The sequence below is a fragment of the Sturnus vulgaris genome, chromosome 5 (assembly GCF_052056855.1).
Source record: "Sturnus vulgaris isolate bStuVul1 chromosome 5, bStuVul1.hap1, whole genome shotgun sequence".
Lineage (NCBI taxonomy): Eukaryota > Metazoa > Chordata > Aves > Passeriformes > Sturnidae > Sturnus > Sturnus vulgaris.
Window position 1 is genome coordinate 69187908 of NC_142247.1, and position 20169 is coordinate 69208076.

The window sequence follows — 20169 nt, forward strand, 5'->3', positions numbered from 1 at the left end:
TCTTTCAAAGACTTCTCAAAGTGTGAACAACTCCAGACCAACCTTCACTGATAAGTTGTTATGGGAATATCTACCAGTTTGAAACCTTGTCCCTGCCTTCTCCATATCCACCTGTAAGTACCTGGAGGTTCCTCTGAAGCCTTCTCCTTTCCAGGCTGAACAAGACCAGGTCCATTGCATGGCACAACAGGAAGACAAGAAGCAACATATTCAAATTAAAAGTAGAGTATCCTACTGAATTTAAAAACATTTTCCCCATGAGGAGAGTCAGCCACTGGAACAGGCTGCCCAGAGACACCGTGCAGTCTCCATCTGGGGAGGTTTTTAAGACACAGTTGTATCATACGCTGAGAAACACAGTCTGATTTCACAGCTCTGAGCAGGAGGTTGGACTGGAGATCTCCTGAGGGACCTTCAAACCTCAGCCACCACATGATCCTACTACGCTACCCACAGCAGGAGAAATACCTTACGAAAATGAGAAGTGACAAGAGAAAGCCATCAGATCATGGGGAGATGAAACTGAAATATCAGAGAGCATGAAACAAGCGCATTCTTCTTCCAGGAGCAGCGCAACCATATCTTGTGCACCTGGGTCTTATGTGACAGGATAGAAAGTATCAAAGTTTTTAAGTGTTAATAAATAACACGCTACTTTCTAGCATAAGTACAAGACAAGAACAATTGTCTTCCAGAGGCTAAAGATCACCAGATCATCTCAAATGTAATTAAAAAAAAATTCTGCCCCGATTTGCAGCAATTAGAGGTTGAGACTTTTTGTTGTCTGAAAACACCGTACTAGATTTAGGAATGTGTGATGGATATTTTATAGTGCCTGACAACCTGGGCATCATAAGAAGAGACAAGATTTCTCTGCACCTAGTAACAGAGGAGAAGCTTCAATGTAGGCTACATCAAACTGCAAACTCAGCTCATACTTTAAATATAATAAAGTTATTCTGGAAGAGCTGATATTACATATGCATGACAAAACCATAAAAGAGAAAACTAAACCAAGGTAACGTACATTTGAAGGGAAAAGTTCTTCCACAGTATCACCCTCTACTCTTTGAGATACACAATTAAATATGCAGTTACAAAAGTAGGAGTCTTCCTGAACATCACATCACAGTGGCTGAAGCTACAGAAATCTTTTAGCAAGGGAAGTGGAGTTAGAGTAATTTCGTGTTCAGTGTAGCATCTGCGAACACCAATGAGGTCAAATTTTTGCAGACCCTTTAGTTCTGCTTCCATAGGAGAAGCTACTGCAGACAGAGAAAGGAAAACCCCATGAGTGAATGCTAAATGTGGACTTTGGAGTTACTTCCTGTTCAAATGATTTGCAAGACAAAGACTAAATTATAAACAGCCTGAGACAATAGATTCTAACTTGTAGCTGTTGGCCAGTTTAATTCCCAGGTTCAACTCCACATTTTAAACACCTTAAACACCAGATAAGCTGGTCAGACACCACCAGAGTATCTTTACTCTGATGTGCTTCAAAGTCCAGGGACCATTAGTAAATAGCTCAAACTTATGAATCATCTCCAAGCTACCTAAGTCAGAGTAAAAAAAAATAATAATATCCTCAATGAGGTTTTCTCAAAATCTAATCACTATGTTACTCTCAATCACTTTAACTATGTCAATACTTTTACTACAATTCAAACCCTATGATGGGGTCACACAGCTGGCAAGACAGACCAAGGAAAACATGAACCATGTGGCACTGGAAGTGCAAAAGGCCCATACAAGCCAGAAGGGAGATTTGTGTGATTCCAGAGAAAGGCAAATGGATGACAAGAAGATGTGGCTTATTCAGCCAGGTTTCATTTCATGAAAAAGCTTGGAAATTCAGAATTTTTATAACATTTGTTAGAATGTTTGTAAGAACATTTCTGCAGACTGCCTGACTGCTGTCTCTGACTCTTTAACAATGCATAATAAAGCCACAGTTAATATATAGGTATTTTTCAATTAAGAAGTTGATGCAATTAACAAAAGTGCCTAAAAACAAAGAATAGCAAGCCAGCACATGCAGAGGGACTCTGCACAGAGCCCTGGCTGCTTGTAAGTATTCAAATCATAAACACGAGGTCCCTCTACCTTTGCTGTGCACATTAAAATGGGTATTTCCAAGACTGACTGGAAATATTAAAATCTTTTGCTGAGATACCTAACAACAATGCCTAAAAGCACCACGGCACAAAGAAATAAGGCTTATAACCCACCTATTGCTAATTTAGTTTTCAGTGCTATGCATTTCATTCTGTGTATGTCCACACCTATGCTGTACTTTCAGGCTGTGTATTGCAGTTTTCAGAGCAAGCACCACTCTGATCAGAATATATCACTTTACCTTTTAACTTTGCCTTCTTTCTCCAGGCATTCTGAACACAGAAGCAGTAAGGATCATGATTCCACTGCAAGACACAACCTATGTTTCACAGATGGGAAAATTAAGGCACTAATGCTCAGATTGGTTTCACTGAGCTACAGAAGCCTCAGTAAACACCACATTAGTAACCCAGACACTTTCCCTTCTTTCTACAGTCAATAACATGAAACAAGGGGACCAGACATCCCTGCCAAAGATTTTTAGGTAAATGGATTTCTCTTTCAGGTTCTGTGAGATGTGGAGACTATTAACCCTGTTTTACATACTTTCTGCACAGAAATGACTCTAGGGAGAGTGGTAGCATCAACCAGACACTTCTTCAACCTACCTAAAAGTCTGACTTAGCCCCTGCAGGACTTTCCTCACTGCCATGCAGTAGGACAAAAAAAGTTTTAAATCTGTAAACACAACCTATCAGAGAAGAAGTGCTAGGTCAGCAGCAGATAAAAGAATAAAAGCAAGACTCAACTCTCAGACTCCACTTTCAAATGCCAGATCATGTATTTTTTAAATCCTCTTTAGCTTCTATATTCATCTTCATGCCAAATGGTACAGTCTGACTGACATTGACCTTTCATGTATAGGAAGCTACACAGAGAGAAATGATGTGGTCATTAAATTCCTACTTTCTAAAATTTTGGCTGAAATTAAGATCCAATATTAAGTCAGTTAAATAAGATTGTCAAAAAGAATGAAAAACTGACTAATATATATTAAATATCTGGCCTTTTCTTCCACTTTTTCCCCCTCTAAGTTTTCCCATCTATTCTTGGCCATTAGAAAAAGGTGATAAACATAATTCACTATTTTCTCAGCAAAATCTATGTTCTCTGTCACAATGTGAACAAAGGACATTTTTTTCTTTCTATCAGTGGTTTGATGGACTAAAGAAGAAAAAAGCCTTAGAAAATGTCTGCCTGGAACTGATGGAGAATAAAAACTGTGGGCAATCCAAAGAGAAAGAATATAGTGAAAGTGCTGCAGAGTCTTTAAATGGGAGCAAGAGCTTTGAGCCTGGTGCACACAGGTCAGTCAGCACTTTCAGAACTTAAGAAAAGTATTTTGAGAGAGATGAAATAACTGTACAACGATGCTGTTCCAGGCACTATCTGTTTCATTAGAAAAAGAGATGAAAAATGTTTTGATCAAAACTGTTTCGTCTTTCTACACTTGCTAGAACCACCAAAACACAAAACAGAAGCGGATGTAGCCCCAGCTTGCAGCACTACAAAACTGGCTGCAAGCATCAGCAAATTTGGATGATTTGGGGTGCTTTTCTGTTTTGTTTTTCTGCCTTGAAGTATCAAATACTACCTACACCCACAGACTATGCTCAAGTTGAATACAATTCTGCTAAATCTCATGAGGTGTTCAACATTTGGATCTTACATGTCTTAAAAGTACCACAAACCTTGCAACCCCCCCACCCACAAAAAACAACTAAATAATTCTCAAGAGGATCCTTGAGGTTTTTACCATTGCCCATAAGTAAATTGAGGCACAGACACACAAAAACATCCTCCCTAGAGGCTCTGCAGGTAGAGCTGCAGCTACAACTCACCAGGGACTTTTCTCCTGTTCCTTACCCTGCAGGCTTCACCTTATGGGCTGTTTCCCAAGAAGCAATCCTCCAAAGCACAAATGTTCATAGCTTTTAATAATTTTTAGGCCTGGATTCTTTACAGAGAACAACTAAGGCAAAAAAAGATAGATTGGTAGCCCCCCATACTGAGCATTCCCTGAAGCAATGACAGGAGTGTCTGGGTGTGAGGCCACTGGGGGATGCAGACCTGGGATCCCAATGCATCCCAGTGCAGAGTGGAAAAGCCCCAAGTGATGGAGATGCTGGGCCTGGTTTCAGTGAATCACAAAACAGAATCACAAAATAGTTTGGGCTGGAAGGAACCTTAAAAAAAATCATCTTGTTCCAAATCCCCTGCCATGGGCAGGGATACCTTCCACAAGACCAGGCTGCTCCAAGCCTGGTGCAACCTGGCCTTGAATGCTTCCAAGGATGGGGAATCCACAACTTCACTGGGTAACCTGTTCCTGTGTCTCACTGTCCTTACAGGAAAGGATTTCTTCCTAATATCTAATCTAAACCTGTCCTCTTTGAGCTTAAATCCATTTCCCTTTTTCATATCACTACATGTCCCTGTTAAAAGTCCCTCCCCAGCTCTCTCCAGGCTTCCTTTACATACTGGAAGGTGCAATTAGGTCTCCCCAGAGCCTTCTCTTCTCAGGATGAAAAAAGCCCCAATTCTCTCTACCTTTCCTCATAGAGAGGTGTTCCATCCCTCTAATCATCTTGGTAGTTGTCCTCTGGAATTACTCCAAGAGGTCTGTTTATCATGGTCCTTCCCCTCATCCCATCCTTTAAATACATGTAGTTCCATTTATTTACTACTCCAAGTCCTGTGACTTTATTCCTTTTTGCCAATGCTGCCCAACACAACAGGGTCTTGATCCTTTGTTCGAGCCCAAGAGCTGTCGTAAAACAACAGTTTTAATCTGTTTTATCCAGTCCTAGTAAATGAAGTTTTAGCAGGTATTTTTCCCCTGCTCTGCCAACTAGATACTTCATAAAGTGAAACAGAATCTCTGCTTCCTTCAGGGCACCTGCTTTCAATTACAGGAAACATACGGCACCTTCAGATTTTTCAGCTTTCAACATCTGTGCTTTGCAGGTACGATTTGTTGCATTCAAATAACTGCTAAAGCTGCAGAATGGTGTTGAGCTTTCAGGGACATGCTTGAGAAACACTAGAGATGGACAGAAAGTAATGGTTACTTGCAATTGTTTTTTAATGACTGATTAATGCCTGTTCTGAACCAAATCCTTCAAATTGTTTAGAAATCTCACCTTGTTCCTCCTGGAAAGTCAGCTTGATTAGAAACATCACCTCCACCCTGCAGCAGACGAACATACTGGCATTGCTATCCAGCCAAACACACCAGTCTCACACCTTACTCCAGAAGATAACGCTATAAATAATACCTCTAAAAGGGAAAACAGCCTGTTGTATCAGTCAGGCACAGCTGGTCACCACGCTGGGATGAGACAGTGACAGCTACAGGTTTAATTCTGCACTAGGTCAAATCCGTCAGTCAGGGACACACACGTGCACACAGATTTATACACTCCCACCTTTTCCAAACAGGACTGGTGCATACAAACCAAACCAGCTCATCTGAGCCATCCCTCAGGCCTTCCCCAGGCTGGTGCAGTATGACATAAACCTGAGTGTCTGTGCCTAGACACATCCAGGTGCAAGAATCTCAGATTAAGCACCACCATGGTGCTCCCTGCTCCTGCTGCCAGCCCAGCCTGCTGGCTCCTTATTTCACTTATTATCACATCATAGCCAGTGCCTGCCAAATGACACAAGCTGAAATAGATCTTCAATGCTGCTTCTACTGGGTCTGGCTCAGGAAAAACTTGCTGGTTCTATGGAACACCAGCCAGCAGCCCCAAGGTCTAACCAGGAGACAGAAGGAGGTAAGGAGAAGCAGCAGAGTGAATGATGAACACTACTGTTACAAGGGAAAAAACAGGGAGGGGAGCATTTTCTAATCTAGACCTGAAGGAATAGATTTTCATGGATGGATGGATGACAGATCTGTGGCAGCACAGGACTCATGGGAATACAGTGTGGAATACACTCTCCAGGATCAAATCCAGTTGCTTTACTATACACTAAAGGCTACTGGGATATTTAGCTATTCACACTCCTTATTATTATTTTTTGTATTATTTTATGATTTTAACTACATTATATGATTTCATATTTGTTTACAAGGATCATCCTTCTACTTAAGGTGAATTTAGATCCAATGGAATTTCACTGAGCTTAAAATCACAGGAGATTACTATGGAGGTATCTGTGCTGAAGAAGTGCCTCTCCTTCACCTGTTCACTGTGTGAGCAGCTGATAGGGCTGAGTATGCAAGAGAAATTAGGAACAGAGAAGAAATCAATCATTATGCTTCGAGAAATCATGTCTTAAGAGGATGCTTTTAGACTTGAAAAAACTTAGAAAAAGAAACTAGAAAACAACTTGGGTGTAGTTAATGTAAGGCAAATCTCCCAAATTAATGCACACCAAACTTTCCAGTCCATAAATCTTTTCTCTTAAATCAGCTACTTTTGTGTAAGTTTGTACCACAATAATGAGCAGAACATTGTGGCACCTACTAGTTTGTTTTACACCTTTTAACTTGGATTCTGCTCCCGTTTCCTTCAGTTCTACTTCAGGAGACTGAAGCAGTAGGATGGGATCCAGGTTCATCTTTGCATTCCAGGCAAGCTACACCTCCTACATTTGGTTCAGGACTTTTTCTAATTTAATTATGTTTGCACTTGGATGTAAGTTAAGTCACAGCTCAACCATTAACTGTGCTCTGCTATGGCATCCACCCTCTATATTTGACTTCACTAACTGCCTAATGTTTTGCAGTGAGTTTCTAATAAGTATGTGTTTGCAGATTTTCATGACAGACTAATAACACCAAAGGAGGCTCCAGGAACGTTTTAAATAAATATTATGTGTATATTTTCTCAACAGTGTCTGCCTACCAGCACCTTTGGAGCTACATAATCTTATCTAGAATATGTTTTCATTCTGTTTGCACTAAGCAATGTGGTCCTCTGCTACTGAGCAAACTGTTATTTGATTAAAACATTATGCACAACGTAGTTCCAGGACAGGCAGTCGTGTGGTTCTGAAGAGGCAGCAGTTTCTATTTCTGTCTTACAAAATTCTGCTTGCCATCATTAGGTATTTCTTCATTAATCATAATGAATAAGGAGTAGATGAAGTCCTTTACCTAGGCCAGGAACTTCTTAAAGTATTTTGAGAAACTGTGTTTTCTCCTGCCTTTGTCTTCTCCCTTCTTGATTGTTATTCCCTATTTAGGCCTAGGATGGATGCCTGGAATGTAAGTCCAGCTGCAAATCTGCAAATGATTTGAATTTGCAACAGCTTTAGAGCAGGCATCTTCCCTGGCTGTGTCATGAGATGACAGAACATCAATTCAGGGAAGATGCTCGAGCTTGGTGGAGAGCAGATGTTAGGCATCTTAACTTTTTCGAGTAATTTATTATATTGTCATCTTTTCGGCTGCTATCAGCAGATGGTTTAACAGTTTGGAGTGGTAGCCAAACTGAAAAGAATTGAGCAGTGCCACTGAGAGCATTAGATAGACAAGGCCTGATTAGGGCATCATCTTCTCATCCAAAATATGAAAATTAAATTCCACTCTCGGCCATTTGGACATGTCTCATTTGATGTATAACAACAGTACAATCTAAACTATAGCAGTCACCTATATATTCCATATATGAAATAAATTTAAGCTAAACTAGTTACTAGTAACAGCTGTGAAAGCACAGGCTCTGAAACTCATCTGCTGCAGACAAATCTCTAATCTCTTTGGCTCAGATTTATTAAATTTATGTGTGTGGGATTTCCTGTTTAGTCCGTGAAGAGAAATAATCATTTTAGAGGGCAATTCAGACTTCAGGTGGACTAAAATGGAAGTAGAAATGTTTTTCCATTGACTATAGAGGCATCCTAGGGCAACTGTAGATAAATACTCTATCTGTAAAGGAGGATAACAGCTTTGTCACAGCAATATCATGAAGATGAATAGAATACATATGGCTTAGAATAATGATAGCAATTATCTACCTCAGTTAGATAAAATTTCTTGTTTTCTGTTCAACTTGCCTGCTAATACTACACCAATATACACCTGCTCTGTAAAGGCAAAGCACTCCCTTTCTATTTCAACAGTTTAAGGTGCTGCTACAAGCCCAAGACCAGAAAGGACATCCTGTGACACCCAGCCAGTAAGGGCACACCCAAATAGTGATCTCATTCATATCCTGTAGCCCAGTGATACCAGCAATAGGACACAGAATTTGTGCTGAGCCTGCACATCCTCCACCCCAGGCATATCAGTCCTGCCTACACTTGTATTGCCCAACCTGGAGCTTCATTTTCGCTGCTTTAGCTGCAGCAGCAATTTTCTTAACGGCCAGGTGGCTATTACCAATATATTTTGCTTTTGCTTGTCTTTGCATAATGATGTGGTTTATGTGCACTTTTAATACAGACAGTAGTAACTCGCAGTTACTCTGCACAGGATGAAATATTTATGATCCCAAGGTAACAACAGAGTGCAGAGGAGCACAGAGCTGATACCACAACAGAGAGCTCTGAAGAGGCTACACAAGGTACAGTGCAGAGGAGTGGAGGCATGAACAGATATTAGACAGGGCATAGCCTGACACTCAAGACCCCAGGGCTACAAAAATTCACCTACAGCTGCCTAACAAAATGCAAATCTGTGGTTTTAGGGTGAGACAGAAAAAGTATCCAAGATATGTAAGACATCACATACATATTGAATGGGTGGTGTTGCAATCCAAGGGAGAATGAGGAAGGTGTAAAAGAATGTTAGAAAACATTAAAAAATAAAAACATTAAAGCAGCCAAAAGTAGAGCCCAGAATGAGGATTAGAAACCCCCACTATCAAGGTACCCCTCCCACTGATGCCCTTGATATCTGACTCCAAAAATTAAAGCTCTTTGAGTAAGGATAAGCAAAACACCTTGGATAGGAGTAGACACTAAGAAATGTCTATATCCATCTCAAATGCATTATTGAAGATTTCCTCTGCCATAATAGTTCTTTCTTCTTTCTTAACAAATAAATCTGGAATAATAATAATAATTGATGAGACCACTAAGATTTCAATTACACTAAACAAATTTTTCCTCTTACATAGGTAGCACATTTCACTTCCCTGTAAGAAGTTTTTGAATCTGAAAATATTCAATATTAAAGCTAGCCTCTTGCCTTCATTCCTCTTCCAAGACAGCCAGACCAGAAACTCACAGGTCTGACCAAGAACAGAAAAAAGAAAAAACCTACTAATATTTTAGCATGATTGTGTCCAGTTTCCATCCATTACTGTCTTGTTCTCCACTGTAGTTATTTACTTTTTCCATATGTACTTGCACAGTGATCACACTCCTGTTAGGCACTGCAGAGCCTAATCAAGACAAAATATTTCTAGCCTCAACTTGTAGGAGTCATGGCCTCACATCTTTTTTTTTCACAGAGGAAGCCCCAGCACAGAAACAGAGCTTATTCAGGAAGTTTACAGTGAGACCTGATGTGACAGTAAAGAGGAAAAGCGCAGCCACGACAATTTTACGCTAATTTCAAACATTTGGGTTTGTTGCAGTAGTTGTTGAGTAGTAACAAAGCAAATTGCAAATACCATAACAATCATGATAATATGTTAATAGTTTTAATTGAAGTAATTTCTGCAGACAATAAGAATTATACCCTAATGTGTTAATTAACATGATTAGGAAATGTTGTGAAAATGAGTATGTAAAATGATATCACATGGTATCTGGAAAGGCATGTACAGGGGCTGGCTCCTCCGAGCTCTCCTCGAGGTGAGATTTATGGACATTAACACACGAGGCTTCAGCAAGGTAAACAGCTGTTTCGATTTTAGTTATAATGAACATTAACTCCACATCCCCATTTCTGCTTAATTAAACCTCTGTCTCTGCAACCCATCAAGAGCAAACAGCAAAGGTAACAGGCACTAATTGGGCCCTGTGCAATTTCAGCCGCAGCTTGGAGCCCAAGTGGTCTGTCTGAACCAAAAAACTCCTGCAAAATACAAAAGTTTCTCTGCTGCTCCTCTCTCCAGCATTCCCAACAATTGATTCACTCAAAGCCAAACAATGTATATGCATCATTAAAAAAAAAAAAAACAAAAAAGAAGGATCATACAAAAGCACTGTAAAATGTACAAAGTGAAAGAATAAATTAAATGTCTTTTTACTGCTGTGCAGGTTGTCACTTCCTTATTTCTTATACAACGTCAAGTAATTAAAAAACCCTGAATCCCTAAGGAATTAAAAAAAAGACTCTCCAAAACCTCTTGCTGGACATCTGACAGCCAGCTTCTGGGCATTTTGATTAGTCTCCATCATCCCCAAGACAGGATCACCACTATGTCAGCACAGAGTTAACCACGGAACCATGGGAGAGACAGAGAAGGAGGCAGCAAGCAACCTGCTCTTTAAAAGCATGTAAAAACCCACGAGATGCATCTACTAAAAGAGAAAGGCTCAGGAACTGTGGTGCTGTGCCCCAGATGTGTTTTGAGGAGCCCACAGCCTCCCTGTACAAAATGTCCCCCCCTCCTCCTTGAGACACACATCAGTCACCAAAGCAGCTCCATCTGAGAGGAGCTGGATGTGACGGAGCACAAACTGCTCCTACCACACTTACTGAGGGAAAAAATAAAAACTGAAGGACGTATACCCCAAAAGACACCAGAAAATTCTACATTATTCTGTTAATGAATCTTTAAGACAAGAGAGAATAAAAAAATGGTTTAAATACCTCACAGCCCCTCAGATGTGGAAGTGACAGCTGCAGCCTTTCTTCAAGTGCCTCACTTCACGAGCATGCTCCTCAAGGTTTCTTTCCGACCTACAACCTTTATCTGAGCTTCCTTTGTGGCTTAGCAATACAAAAACTGTCGCTCAGTCGTTATGCTGAAAACACTTGCTCCCTGGTTAACTTTTTTTTCCCTCCACAGCTGAAAGCTGCATGTTCACAAATGTAGTAGGTAAAAGCTAAGGAAAACACCCTGTGGTTCTCTGCAAACTCACAATAACCTTTAATACGAAAATGCATTTTAACTTGCGGTGCACTAATAGGCAGTTGGGATTTACAAGCACGACGAGGTTCATCTTCAAAAAGCACCATTTTGTAGCTCTCTGAAGGAAGTGGTAAACACTGTGCATGCTCTTGCCCCTTCATGGGAAGCTGGTTACCTACGCCCTGAACTGAGAGCAGACCTTAAGCATAAATCACTTAATTGCTCGTTTTATTTGATACCCAAGTACCTCATGCTAATAAAGTTAAGCATTAAAGAATTGTAATGTGACAAATTATACGCCCATCTCATAAAAAATATATTACCAAAATAGAGCCGGGTCTGAAAGGCTCTCGACAACCTACCGTGTGTGGCTAATTTTAGATTCCTCAATCACTGGAGAGTTTGCAGTGTACACAGCCAAGCCAACTCAATCAACTGGCTTCTATCTCCATGACTCCAGGTCACATTATCTCATGAATGAACTGTTATGTAGGTCAGTCAAGAGTCATCTAATTGAATGCACGTTTCAGCCTTGGCATTTATGCTCCAGATATCAAAGCTGTAGACAACTGGGGAAGCCAAAAGAAAATATGAAGGAAGGGGTTGTGATAATTAGGCTTTGTTTCAGACAACAGGCACGGGAACAGATGCTAGCAGAAACTTGTATTTAGCCATTTTCGTTCTAACTGGATATAATGCAGGTGGAAAGTGCAGGAGCAACAGGCTCAGTAGAGCGAGGAGCTTTGCTGGGTCACAGGTTGGAATTTAGTCACAAATCAAGCTCTGTCCTGCTAAGAGTCCCTCAGCTTGGCTGGGAGGTACATTGGTCTCTGCTGAGGCATGTGCCAAATACGTGTCTGCTTACTTGCAGTAACTGATACCGCCGAGTCTCCTCACAGAGGCCCCCGAGCAGTCATCAGGAAGGAATATTTTTGGTTGTTCCCAAATCAAGGTGGATTCTAGACAACAACAGAACTGAAAGTTTCCATTCTCCATTCCCAATCTGAGTCATGCTAGTACTCAAATATTTTAAAGAGCAAAGTCTTTGGGGAGATTTCCCAGCATGGCTCATGAACTGTTTGTTTAGCTTTGCAAGCAGAAAGCTGATGAAAAATACACTAGAGTAGTAATCCTGGTAATATTTGGGTAAAATGAAGAATATCAGCCTGGAGATGCATGATGAAACTAAAGTGAAAGAGTTCTTGCTTTATAGAAATGCTTTGACAGACATTTCTTTTCACTTCCCCTTCAAGCCAAGCTATTCTAATTTAGACGCAAAAACAAAATTGCAACTGATTAAAATTGGGTTGGCGGTAGTTCCCGTATGAGGAAACACACAGCTCACAATCAGATAAAAGCCAAGCTGTCTAAATGCAGCCCTCCCTGCACTTTACAGCAGTGGCCCAACAGCCATTTACTAGTTCTTTGTGTATTTTCATTTTTCAGAAACAGCTCACAAAGGATTTTCTCTTTAAAAACCATTTCTGGAGTACAAAGAGTTAAAACTACTGAAGGGAAAGCAAAATGCCCAAGGCCAAGTTTTCCTGCAGCCTGTGTACTTGGTTGCATTTTCCTCTCCTGTGTCCTGACAGCTGTTATCTTCAAGTGTGCTTTGACATGCCCACTGCTGTTCCAGCAGTCTTTTTGTTCACCTCAGAGCTTGCTTTTCAGAGCTTTAGAACCTTGATGCATGCAGGTTGTAGAAGAGGGATGCAAGAAGTAAAACCTATTATATGGGAGGTATTTTTTGTTGTCTTGTGCCCCACCTGCTTCAAAACAGGGATTTTTTTTTTAAGATTCAGATGTATCTGTAAAAAAAGTAAAATAAAGGCTATGGTCCACGTAGCCTTTTGTAACCTGCTGTCCATCTCCAAAAAAGCCTGTGCTCCAATGTTCTCATGTCCCAGCAACAACTGCTTTGCACCTACATAGTGTGGCTCTTAGGGGGATGTGAAAGTAGGTACAAACATCTGTTAATTAAGTCTCAATTTTCACTTGAGATGAGTAAGACACAAATTGTACAAATGGGTACGTTCAAGCACACAGCAGTGGATAAAGCTGACAAATTCGAGTACAAGGTAGAAAGAGGGAGGACTGAGTTTCCTTATTCTGGCTACTATTCTTGCAAATAAAAATAAAATAAAGACTATATAAGTGCACCTATTGATGACTTCTACTTTGCAAAAGACAAAAACAGAATAATTTTCCAGAAAATAAACACAGATATCCATACAAACAAAACTCCCACAAACTAGTTATTGATGAATAAAATTGCATCAAGTCCAATTTGCAAGACAGAGTATTAATGTATTTTTAATGGCTGAACCAAGGGAAGGTCATTATACAAAGTTTTAATTCTAGTCATTAGTGTTGCATTTATACATTAGCAGTTAACGTGATAATGTCAAACTCTCCACTTGTTGTGGCATCATAAAAAAATACAGAAGTTTTATATTTTTTTGGACAAAAAAAAAGAATCAGAGCTATTATTAAGTTTTCCTTCTCCAGCCACTGGGAGATTGTTTATGCTGCTGTATCAATTTTACATGCAAGATGAAAACTATAATGGGAGGGCAACAGATGTGAAAAATGTAAATCTTTGGTAAACTGCACAATCAACAAAGGCAGAGAGGGTTTTGCTCTTGTTTTTCAGTTGTGGTGGTTGTTGTTTTTTTTTTTGCAAATGAAATCATTTTAATGCTCCTTGACCTGTAAATGCCATTTTTAATGGAATGCAGGAAATAAATTAATAGCAATGAAAAAACCAAAAGTGAATGTGAAAGTCAGCTTGAGGAAACAGCCTCTTCAGCAGAGATGTTTTGTTGGATTCTTGAAAAGTCACATGCAAAGTTCTGTCACTCAGCACTGTTACAATAGGCTGATACTGCTCAATGCTAATTTTGGGTAGTTCAGGATCAAAATTCAGTGTGTTGAGTCCAGTATGGAGGCATTGTGTATATCCACCAAAGGCAAAGTATCCTCCTAGGATTAGCACTTACAGAACAGACTATTCCCTGAAGATCACACCTAGATCTTCCTATACCTAGCTTCTAAATCAAGATGGTTGTGTATTTTACTGCAAAATTTTTAGCTTCCCCCCTCCAGCCTGACTTCCTCATTCACTTTCTATAGATTATCATTTAGCAACATGAAAATTTCCTGAAGGTAATTACCTGGCTGCAATTCAAGACATGCATAAGAATTGCAGTTTCCTTTGGCAAGTGCCTGTGCTTGGGAGGGGCGGAGGCACAAACACAGGGCAGGTGAACCTGGGCAGGCTCTGCCACAGCCCTTGCTCTACTTTTGACTTGCCTCGATTCCTGTGAGTGCTTTAGCCCCACTTGGGGGTTTGGCAGGGGCCCCGTGTTTCTCAGGAGTTACCTGCTGCCTCTTGGATTGATGTTTTTTGCCCCAGAGCTCTGGCAGATGATCTGCTGTGCAGATGGTGCCAGCTCTGCAGAGCTCAGCTGTTGGGAAGCCCTGTGGTGTGGCTGGGGCTCATCACCTCTGCAGGCACATGGTGGCAATTTTGCTAAACCACATCCTAATGAAAAAAGGGAAACTAGGTCACAGTCTTTGCTTTCACTAGTAAGCAGGTTGGGGTTTTGTTCCTTTCCTGACATTTTGTCTTCCCTGCAACTCTGTCACCTTTTCTCAGGGGTTGGCCTGATTCACCATTGCAAACTATCCCAACTGAAAGCAGGTTTAGCTTTGCTGTACTCAGACTAAAAATATTAGAGAATTTTGAACACTCAGGGCTCATGGAGCTGATTAGAGCAGAAATCCTCAAACATTCATGAGAACAATCATTGGTGACAAAGATGCTACCAAAAATCAGACCAAAGCAATGTTGGATCACACCTGGGTTTTCTCATCTTCAGATGGCTGCATCTTGGCCCTGACTACCACTGATCACTGTCTTTATTATTTTATTCTGTCATGAAATGGCTTTTTACCCTAACCCCCTAAAAGCTATTCATGGAAACGATGTAAGTTTTCATTAGTTTACATTATCTTTCCCATGATTTTCCTGCCCCATTTCTTTTATTCACACTGTTAAAAAACTGCCATACCTTCATACAGTAACTATACTTGCATTACCTTTCAAATATCCTCTCTTTTTTCACAGTTCGTTTATTCTGTTTGTTTAATTTGGAGGCAGGTGCTTATAGACTTACAGACAGTGAAGTTGCATCAATGTTTGTTTGAATCTCTAGTCACTTTAACTGCATAGGTGAATAGAATATTTCAAAGATTTCTTCCTTTTCAACAGCTATCCAATGCTATCATCCCTTCTTGAAGGCATTGAACTCATGTTGCTATCACTCTGAAAGAGATTACACTAATTCTCTTGTCTGAAAAAGTATGTGGGTTTATGCAAAATAAAATATATCAGTAAAGAAGCAGCTGACATCTCCATGGTGCCCACTAAACTATTAACTAAGCATGCAAATGGACAGCATATATAATAAAAGACCTTCTTTTGGGACAATTTATGCAACTATGAATATGTAAATTGTATTCTCATGTTCTGGTTTGACCTCTGCTTACTGAAATGTTGACAAGGTCACATATTCTGACTGTAAGTCATGTTTTTGATACATCCAAAAATACTCTGTACAAATCAAAATCCAAACTGGAAGGACACAAGCAATTATACTGCAGGGGAGCCCTGGGTTTCCCTTCTAAAAATGAGCAAAGTAAGTTTTCAGTCTATGTGGCTTCAAAGAAAAAGAATTAAAACATGAAAGAAAGTTCCTAAGTCAAAGAAATATAAATTGTTAGATTTTAAAATTGTTTTGTATCACAGAAATCTGGCATTTCTCAATCAATTTAAAGACTTCTAAAGGCATGATATTATTTCTAATCACCTGAATTTAGCAGCATCTTCCCATTATGCAACTTGTTTTATATTTCTCTAAGCTCTTTGATTGTTTTAATTTGCAGGGACACATGAATGAAAGCCTTCTTTGCTAACCACACCGTAAGCTCCATCCAACACAAAGATCAATGCTGAGAGATGTTTTATGTCAAAGTCTGATGAGGAAGGTGGCCTGGTGGGACTGACTATGGAAGCATTGTGCATATTTTAGTTTATTTAGCTTTTAAACACACAGCTTCATGGAAATGCAAAATTGCCCCCTGCATCCCTCCAGAAGGCAGCCTGAGGTGGCTGCAGCTGGGCTCCCAAGGCACTTGCAGGCAGATCAGGAAAACCTGCAGATATCAGTATATGCTACAGAATGGTGCATCTCACAGCTCCTATCTCCAGCACTCCAGTACTGAGGTAAGCAAGGTGATTAATATCATGGAAAGAAATCAGAAAGCAGAAGACTAAAAGGGAATAGAATAAAATAAATAAAAAAAACCCCAACCACATTTATCTGTCTAAGTTCCATCAAAACCCAACCTGCACAAATTTACTCCTGGCTCCTTTTACTGTGAAAGCTTTACACCAGAGCTATTTGTTGCACTGGGGAACATGCAGCTGGAAAAGAGATAAGAAAGGCATGAAAATGGAAGGCCTTATGACAACCAAGCTTGGCTTTGTATAAGGATCACGTTACACTGGATAAATCAAGTGTAATGGTATGAGATTGGGACAGGTAAAGACAGGAGCACTAAGGAGTGCAGCTGTGGTTTAATGCTTTCCTCGGCACACTGGCAGCAGGGTTTCCTTATCAGCCCAGGCTCCCTGACTATCACAAACCTGAGCCAACCAGGAAAAATTTCCATGAAGGAATATTTATAGGGCAAAAGGTTAACTAATACAGAAAAGCAGGGCTGAACTCGCTGCAGAACACAGGGAAAGAAATCTGGAAAAGTTAGAAAGGCTGAATTTTGGTACAGAGCAAATGCCAGGAACAAGTTTATACAAAAATTAAATCACTTGGATTTAAAATTCAAACTGAAAGCAGGAGGTTATGTGAAAATTTCTAGGAAAATCCCCAACATTTCTAGTGAAAAATGAGATTATTGAATATCCAACTCTGGCCAGTAGAACTAGGTATTTTAAAAGGGCCTGAGTCTGAACACTGATTACTTGCTGTGTGAAAGAAAAAAAAAAAGTATATTTTAAAGATGGTATTTTTAAGCTCTGAATTATTTTGGGAATGACAGAGATAATAATGATGACTATAGAGAATTATAAGGGTAATTCTTCCCTATACCTAACAACTTAGATATAGGACACAATGATCAACTAACATAAAAGGAGAAGATTCACAAAACTTTACAGAACTAGGATACTTGGGATTGGAAGCCTTTTGGAAACTGGTAAATTGATTTTTAAAAATTACTTGAAGCTTTTAAAAGGAGAACTTGAATACAGTGCACTGAAGGCTACAAAATGTTTTCATTTTTAGCCCAAGACTTTTGACAAGTTAATAAAGAAGGGGAAAATATAACTTTTTTTTTTCATTAAGGTGCTTATGCACTTGAAATAAACACATAGCACATATCAAACTTCCTTTTCACTTGAGTGTCTCAATGTTTTTTTGTTTTTTTTTTTAAAGTCTATGATCTTGCAGTGAAATTAGCAAGCAGAAAGTCATCATTAGATTTACCAAAATGTAACTTTTAACTGATGAGACCCAGATGGGAAGCATTACACTCATACTGTAGTTTGAATCTGAATGTTAAAAACAGGAAACCAACTGAAAATTCAGTTTGGTCGTGTTTTTAACACCTTCTTAAGCTAAGCTTAATGGTTTTGCATTGTGCAATAAAAATTACTGGGTAACAACTGCTATACCACTGCCTGAATTCTGACAGAGGGACCAAAGCTCCAACAGCAATATTTAAAGTTCTGAATTTTCAACTACTTTACGTATTGCTACATTGTTTCAAAGCTACTACAGAAAAGTGAGAATTAGGTTCATGTGTGAGTGAAAAAATCATAGAATTGTAATTGGAGATAGCTGCATTCGTAGGTATCACATAGAATTTATGCGAAAATAAAACACTTTTGGAAAGTTAGAGAAGGATAAGCTGTTTACAAGCTATTAGATTCCTGAGGTTTTGATGCAACATTTGTCATTTTGTAGGGATTCTGCAAGGCCTTCCCACCACACCAGCACAGTAACATTCTCTCGTTCTTTTCCCCCAGCTCTGCAGACCTTAAAGCTCAAAATGAGCACAGATAGCAAGGAAGGCACATGCTCGTGGCTGCGAGCACCTGTGGCGTGGTGCATTCTGATTTCATGCTGGAACAGAGCTTCTTCACATGTGAAAGTGAAGCATGAGACTCTTGTGAGTCACCACCACAGCAGCACTCTCCTTTCTTTGACCCCAAAACACTCGGATTTATGGGAAAAAAGCACTTTCCAGTGTATTGCACCCCACAGAGCTGCTCTGTAAGCTGATCCAACATATTTTGAACAAGGTTTTATGTAGGAAAATACCCATGAGCTGAAACCTAAATCTTCCTGGAGGCATGCACCAGTTCTTCTCTTCATCTGCCAAGAAGTCAGGAAGGTTCTTTAAGAGGGGGATAATGCAGGTGTTTTCTAGTTCTTGATATTTTCCTGTTCCTTCAGCAGGAGTTTGAAAAAGACAGTGCCTTTTGCTAGCTGCAAGAGCATGAAAGTCTCTGGGCAGGTCTTTAGGAAAGAGAAGGTTTGCCATTCACCAAAGACTCAGCAAGAGCAAGGCTGTCTCTCCCAGCCACACTGCTGCCTCTCCCTGGACTCTCTCCACCCTGCATAATGCCCATATATAGAGTAGAAAACATCCATCTTCCCCTTTGCACAGCAAAATCAGCCTTGAAAAACCCCCCAAAAAACCCTGAAAGCACAGAGATAAAAACATGGAAAGCAGCTGAAATTATTTATTTCAGACCTCGAGTATTTAAAGCATCGCTCACTTTTGTCCCCTCCAGTTAACGAAGGGACAGGCAAGGTGAGCTGCCTCTGCCAGAAGATGGAAACCTGGCAGGTCCCCTGACTGTCCTTTCACCTGAAGGGCCAGAGACAGCAGAGACAACCCTGAGCTCAGGGCATGATCCAGCAGCTCATATTGCCTCATCTTAACAAAACCACCCAACAACTGATGGACATGAACTTTTTTCTGACATGCATCCCTCCCACAAACACCAACCAGACGCCTACTATGACTCCAGTTATCTGCTCTGAGCAGCGAGGTTTTGGACAAGTCCAGCCTAATGCATCACAAAGTAACAATTTTTAGCACAAGAGCAAAGCTTTTCACCAAATCTGGTCCTTCTTAAGATTATTTCCTCCTACAACCAAACCAGCTCATACACCCTCATGTGGCTACAACCTCCTGGCACAACTTGAATGCTACAGCAAAACGTTTGGCTGCCTCCACAGATCACCTATGACTCTTGTCGTAGTTGGTAAATAAGAATGGGCTGCACATGGCCCAGCAACAAATCCAGGGATCCTGAGGAAGAACAGCAGGTGCAGTATGGAAAGCAGAAAAAAATAAAAGTAGCAAGTTTTATATTGAGATTAAAATTTAAAATGTCTATTTCAGAGAGTCTGCATTAGGTTTATGCAGCAAAGCGAGTGCCTGATGGTAGTACACTGTTTTTCAATAACTATATGTAAAAATAAATTATGTAATTCAGTTTAACTGAGAAAAAAAAGACCCAAAAAAACCAAGTACAGAGCCACAAAGGGACACAATCAACAAGTAAATAAAACTTGCTTGGTGAGGTAAACACAGAATATAAAACAAAGAGGCCCAAGGAACTCTTATCTCAGTGGACCCAGACAGCAGCATCTGTCCTCGTCAGGAGTATCAGAAAATCTGGCTCACCCTGGTCCCTACCTGGCAGCAGCAGAGCACACACATGCAAGGCATAGCAGACCAGAATTCAAGAAATCATACTCTATACTACTCACAGCCAGCCTTCCAAAACCTCCCACTCCTTCCCCATAGCAAACCAGAAGTATGACACTCACTCCTCGATTTTTTTTTCCCAATAACGAAGCTTAGCACTTTTAAGAAACACCCAGAATAATGTTGCTTCAGAAAGTGCACGTAAATAAGAAGCAGTATCTTCCAGCCCTCAGGGTAATAAGTTACACCCAGCATCCTATTTAGC

General features: G+C 40.1%; 1 protein-coding gene across 16 annotated transcripts in view; it reads right to left on the reverse strand.

Annotated features, from left to right (window-relative positions):
* CELF2 (CUGBP Elav-like family member 2) overlaps positions 1-20169 on the reverse strand; it is a 535828-nt gene that overhangs the window by 183139 nt on the left and 332520 nt on the right. For 2 of the 16 annotated variants that reach the window (XM_088165952.1, XM_088165950.1), the window contains exon 1: positions 10838-10942. The exons of the other annotated variants lie outside the window; for them this stretch is intronic. The gene's annotated coding sequence lies outside the window, so the exon portion shown is untranslated. Of the gene's footprint in view, positions 1-10837; positions 10943-20169 lie in introns of those variants that run through there. 16 annotated transcript variants of the gene reach the window in all.